Raw genomic sequence first — 6560 nt, 5'->3', positions numbered from 1 at the left:
TGAAAGCTCCCGAAACCAACGAAATACTTCCGTTATATGAATGGAGCAATTCGATCTCTGTCCTGTAAACTGTTTGGCGTGGGAGAAACGAAAAGGGTTACATATATATGCATGGGCGCCGAACTTTCAAAACTCAAGGGAGTTATTTTCTAACCAGTGCAAAATTGCGTATTAACAAAAAAATGTGATCTCTTAGATAACAACTTTGCGCTGTTGCATGTTATCACTGAAACGAAACATTTCGCCTTTTATAAATTTCTCATGGCGCCTTTGGGCTAAAGTTGTTTCCTTTTTTTTTTAAATTGGGAAAAAAATTGAATCTACTAATAATAATTAAAAACATGCTTGCGGTTTCTTTCGCCTCTTGCCTATATTTTAATTCAGGAAAGTTTTAAACGTTTTTGGGAAACTAAAACTGTACTATACATAAATTATTTTGCACATTATTTGATACCTTGATTAAATTTCAGGGCGTTTGGACGCTCTGTCAGAAGTTCAGGACGTCCAAACATGCTCTGGTTGCTATGCACACCCAAGTTTGGTGCCTATGTATATATGGCCAATCATAAAAGCGACAGACAACTATGTCGCATTGGCCGTGTCTTTCTATTGGGCCCGCTTTTTTATCTCGGTTATTTAGCATGGCTGTTTGTCACTTGAAATCAAATCAAACCTAACTTAAAATTTTAGAAGTATAGCTTGCTTTAGTCGACTAAAATGGAATGAACTTTCCTCGCTTTATGTGCAACTGTCAAAAAAATTAACGCAAAACTTAATTAAAACAAGCAGTTAGACCAGAAATAAACATGCGATTCTGAATGTGGAAGGCGCGTTATCTTATATGCATGCATGTAGTTCTCCGTTATTTCCAATAAACGCGCACTTCTGTTATATGAATGGAACAATTCGATCTGCATCCTGTAAACTGCGCGGCATTAGGGAGACGAAACAAATTACATTGGCCAATCATAAAAGCGCACGACAATATGGCGCATAGCCTTTTTTTGTGTTTAGTCGTATCCCTCGCAATGAGTATCACTTAAAGAAAAACGTCACTTCACAACTTCGGGTGAAAAAACTTAAAAAAGTGGATAGCATCGTTTATCGGGCCGGGTTAGGTTAATTGCTCCCCAATCAATTCATTTATCTATTTTGTGTTGGGTTTAGAATTAAACACCTTTCATTCTCGCATACCCTAAAATTGCTTCACGGACCCTAATTGGTGAGCGGCTCCTCGTTTGAAAACACTGGTCTAGTTTTTTAACTTCTGCTTTCAAATCGACATCGCGAAGCCTTTGTTTTTCACTTTAGTTTGACGAAATGTGTTTTGGCTTTATCATTGTTGTATGTAGCAAGTTACCCTTAACTGTTACTAAATTTCGTTTGTTACACAAAATTTTAAACCTAACAGAGCATAGTTACTTTACAACAAAGCCTACCTCTTGTTGGGTCAGGCCATTTAAGCTCTAGTTAGTCAATTTCATATCAGTTAACCAACAACAAAAATGTTATTTAACACTATTGTTTGTTTCTGCTGCACTTGCACCGGTTGCCCACGTTAAGTCCCAGTCAATTCATTACGAGAGCAAGTCAATTTCATGTCTTGTCATTGACATAAAAGTAAACTGTTTAGTTAAACCAGGGGTGTCCAACTCAAACATGCCGGCGTGCCACTTTTTATCCTATAACTTCTTCCCGTGCCAAAGTTTAGTAATATAAACGTGCCACATTTGGCACGCGTGCCGCTTGTTGGACACCCTGAGTTAAACTATTCAATTGGTAAACTCGTCCTATTACTTAAGATAATTTTTTAAAGTTATTTGACAAAAGGACTTAAGTCAAGCCAAGTCATTTGAAAACAGTAACTTAAGTGCACTTAAGTCAAGTCAATGTCTTTACAAACGCTGCAAATTAGCCTTATTTAAGCAAAATACTGGTTAGGCTCGCTGTACACAATTTCTTTTGTCCTACCAACTAACTCATTGTTTGAGAGCAAGAGTCAAATAAACACATTCATAGTGTTCCAATTACAAAGCCTTCTGTGTTGCTTCTGCCACGCGGTTAATTATTCACGAACAGCAAACAAAAGTATTGTTTTAGACCGTTTTTCTGTTTGATTTGTCGTTTTTATTAACTCTATAGCCGGGGTGGAAAACCAGTCAGAGAAAAAGTGTCATATTTCTGGTGTGTTAACCGCAAAGAAAAACACCTCACAAATGGGTGCAGTAACTGTAATAAAAACGCCGTTGCTTATTGACATGCACAGATGTACTGTATTTAAAATGTTACACAACAAGAAAATATTGGCATTCAGTGTCATGTGTGTCACAGTACTTAGCTGGAATTTTAATTTTATTCTTCCATTGAGCAAACCACTTTAAATCTGGCTGGGATTTCGTTGTTGCCAATCAAGATAATTCGTTTACATTTGTGTCAGTCGTAACTGATTGGTGCTTTAATTTAACGTTTTAAGGGTGGAAAACATACATTTACAAACGTAAGTGGGCCCAAGCATGAAGTACCTTAAGTGAAGCATTGGCTTTCTTTAAATGGTACATTTTTCCTAATCACAACTGTCCCTTCCTTTAAAATAGGTTTCAGATGGTAATATTTTCAAAAATCAATCATCTCCAACTCTCTGTAAAATACTTTAAAAATTAGCGTAGTATATACTAAATGCCCAGTCATGTTAAACGAAACTTAATTGGGGGGACTGTTTAGAAAATGAAATAAATAAAAAATGAAAAACGACTTGGTAATTTTCGGAATACTAGCGCCACCTTGTGGATCTGCTCCAAGGTAAAAATATATAAAATGTTTCAATCACAATTTTAAGTCTAAGCGTTATAATCATTTGACAGAAATTACTCGTAAGGCGATGATTTCGAGTTCGATTTTTTCACTTTACAAACTGTACGAACATTTTAGATTGACGCATTTTTTCATGTTCGGAATAAATATTTTGAAGTCGACTTATTAACTTTTGCGAGATTTTAATAGAATTATTCTTGTGTAACGCACGATCGAGACTGCTCTGGCTTACAATTTAATGCAAATTTTTTGAGATATTATATAAACCAATAAGACGTTTTTTTTAACCTTATGATGAGATCTGTGAAAAATTATCTACACAGACTGAATAAAAAATATTACAATTAAAATATGGCTGTAAACAGGTGCTTTAGATATGACAAAAACGACTATGCATTCAGTAGTTCCGTAAACAGTCGAGGTTGATTACACAACATCTATGTTAACTCTCCGAAATAGAAGGCAGGTTGAATCATTGAGTAAAACAATGTAGTGAAGGGTGTAAATTTGCAGATGACAGACTGGCATTTTTGGCAGATGGCGTTTTGTCCAGGCGAATACTAATTAGTGGACACTTACCAGACTGATGACGAGTGTAAATTTGTTTCAAAATCAACCCTGAAACACTTGGTAATTTTGCAAATTCGTGGACAGTACTGCAAATTTCTTTTTGGTACTCAAGCCGAGCAAATATCAACTTCCAACAGTATTAAGAGCACTGATTTGTCGTATGTTGTGCAATGATCTCAAGACCCTTTAAAAATGAATGTACAGCAGCCCAGCAGCCATAGCAAAACGAATAACTCTTCAAATGTACACGTGATTTCAGGAAGGCTTATAAAAATTACTTGGCATACTTGGGATTTTCATGCAAGCAAGTCTAGTTGTTTTTCGAACTTGGCTTTGCTTGCACCAAAATTCCGATATGGCCAACTAATTTTAGTAAGCCTTACCGAAGACGTCATGTTATATAATGTGGGCCATTTTATCGTTGGTCAGCATGACTTTAGAAGGGCTTGGTCGCAGATTGTTTAATGTTTCATTTGCTGTATAGGGAGGGGCTGTTGATTCCCTTCAAATAAAGTTGAATGTACGAACAGGATGCAGTGATCAGGCACCTGTGTTATTTTCTTCATTTACAAGAACCTAGTTAATGTATTTTTCCTCTAGCGAACCCCTTAAAAGCACAGTCTACAAACCAACTTTAAGCACCAAATGCTTAGACAGTTTTTTTTTCGTCTGTCACAGTTTTCGGGTTCAATAAAACAGCGCAACTACGCCCGCTACCGTGGAAAAAAAAGAGCTTCGCTTTGCTTTGGAATGTTACAGCAAAAGTAATGGCGATAATGTGAATTCTACGGCACAAAAACAAATGAAACAGCATTTAAAAAAGAAATATTGTAACATTTTAGGCTATTTTCAAAATAAACATTACTTTTGCAGTGTTTATTTTTAGATTTATCCTCCTTTTATCCCAGTTGACGCAAAAGCTTTTTCATCAACAAAATAACAAATAAGAAACAGAAATTCTAAAAAAAAAGATTTTTTAACACTAATATTTATTACTGTTGCACTTGCGGATCACGAAGACATTCAACTACACAAACTAGCAGTGTTGTAAACAAGTCATTTTGAAATGACTTAAGTCCCAGTCAAGTCATTTGAAAAATAACTAAAGTCCAAGTCAAGTCTTTTGCAAATAAACAAGTCAAGTCCCAGTCCAAGTCATCGGTTGCCCAAGTCAAGTCCCGGTCAAGTCATTACGAGAGCAAGTCAATTTCATTTATTGTGATTGACATAAAAGTAAACTGTTAAACTATTCAATTGGTAAACTCGTCCCATTATAAGCAACGAGTTAAATAATAAAAAACACAAACGCAATATACAGAAATAAAACTGTTTAATGTGCAAAACTTAGGATTATTTTTTTAAGTTAGTTGACGAAATGACTTTAGCCCAAGTTAAGTAGTTTGCAAAAAAACAAGTCAAGTCCCAGTCCAGTCATTTCGAGAGGGGTTATAAGAGAGATTATAAGCAACAATTTGACTAAAAAAACACGAATGCAATATACAGCAATAAACTTGTTCAATGTGCCAAACTTAATGTAATTTTTTTATTATTTGACTAAGTTATTCGACAAAATGACTTTACTCCAAGTCAAGTCAAGTCATTTGAAAACAGTGACTTAAGTGCATTTAAGTCAAGTCAATGACTTAAGTCATTACAACGCTGCAAATTAGCCTTATTTAAGCAAAATACTGGATAGGCCTGCTGTACACCATTTATTTTGTCACCAACTAACCCATCGTTTGAGAGCAAGAGTTAAAAAAAAACATTTCTATTATGTTCCAATTACAAAGCCTTCTGTGTTGCTTCTGTCATACGGTTAATTATTGACGAACAGCAAACAAAAATATTGTAATTTTTTTTGATTTGTTGTTTTTAATCGTCCTATAACCGGGGTCACATCTTGTCGTGGTAAAACTGTAGGGCCTTTGGTTTAGTAAATAGTGTTCCGCGAATTTGTTTTCGCCAAACTAAAACCATAAATACAAGTCAAGTAAATTAAAAAAGCCTAGAAAATAAAATTCGATGTTTCTATTCATTATAAGAATATTCTAACCGCGTGGTGGCAGAAAAGAAAAACGTTTAAATCTGTTCCCAGAGCCAAAAAATTCATTCGTCAGTCCCTTAAAGTCTTTGCCTTAGACTTTAGAAAGTGTTGCGAAGATTTTGCAAAAAAATAGCTGCTTCGTCTGGTGGCGCTATGGAGCTCCTAGGAGTTTGCAGCGATAAAATACTCCACCAATTAAGAGCACTAGAGTGAAGTGGCGTACCTTGGGTAACGATGTCTGATACTTGGTATTTTGTAAGTACGGATAACCGCTGCGATACCAAAGAACGTCATTGTAATGGTAAAATATGCAATACTGAAACATGTAAAGGTAATCTTTTTTTTTTTACATGATGAGAAAACCATGGCAAATGGGCTCCTAACCGTTGCTTACTGCAGAAGGAATATTTTCTTCACTGCTCAATAAGGGGTTTGGCGCAGATAGTAACAGAAGCGAGATGAGAACAAAAATCGTTTCATTTTGTTCATAAATTTTTCTATCAATACCTACTTACATCTTGCATAGATATGGCAAGGTTCTTTTAATCTCAATACTTTTGAAAAAAAAACTCTATTAGTAACTCCGCGACCCATCTCTTAAATTGCATTATAGTTTTATCTGGGTAAATGAGACCAACCTATGAAAGCTGAACAAGATTAATTTAGATTTTGTGTTGTTTGAATGATCCAAAAATAATATTACATTCGATGTGTGTGCTTTTTATAGTTAACTGTAAACAAAAAAGTTGTACGAGTTTTTCTTTCATATGCTGACGCGGTAAATAGATAGATGCCGACTTGACAAAATGTTCAACATAAATGTAGATTAGAGGTTCTTAAACTTGGGTCCATGTACCCCTTGGGGGGTTGTGAACAAGTTTTACGGGGTCCATGAAGGCCTAACTGAAATGTTAGTGTATATTTAAGAAGTAATACATTTTTCAAAGAAAATAGTTTAATTGAAATCAAACGGTTTTGCACTGAATGTAATTCGTTTCGCTTTACATTTTTAACAAAATCAGTGGATTTCTCTAGTCTATTTGTATTGTGATTGTGGATTTATGACGTCATCTCGGAAAATTTGTTGCCTATCATGGTCTATTGAAATCAAACGATTTTGCACTGACTGTAATTA

This window comes from Ascidiella aspersa, chromosome 9, assembly GCF_963924565.1.
Source record: "Ascidiella aspersa chromosome 9, kaAscAspe10.2, whole genome shotgun sequence".
In the NCBI taxonomy this organism is placed as follows: Eukaryota; Metazoa; Chordata; class Ascidiacea; order Phlebobranchia; family Ascidiidae; genus Ascidiella; species Ascidiella aspersa.
This window is presented reverse-complemented; position numbering follows the sequence as displayed.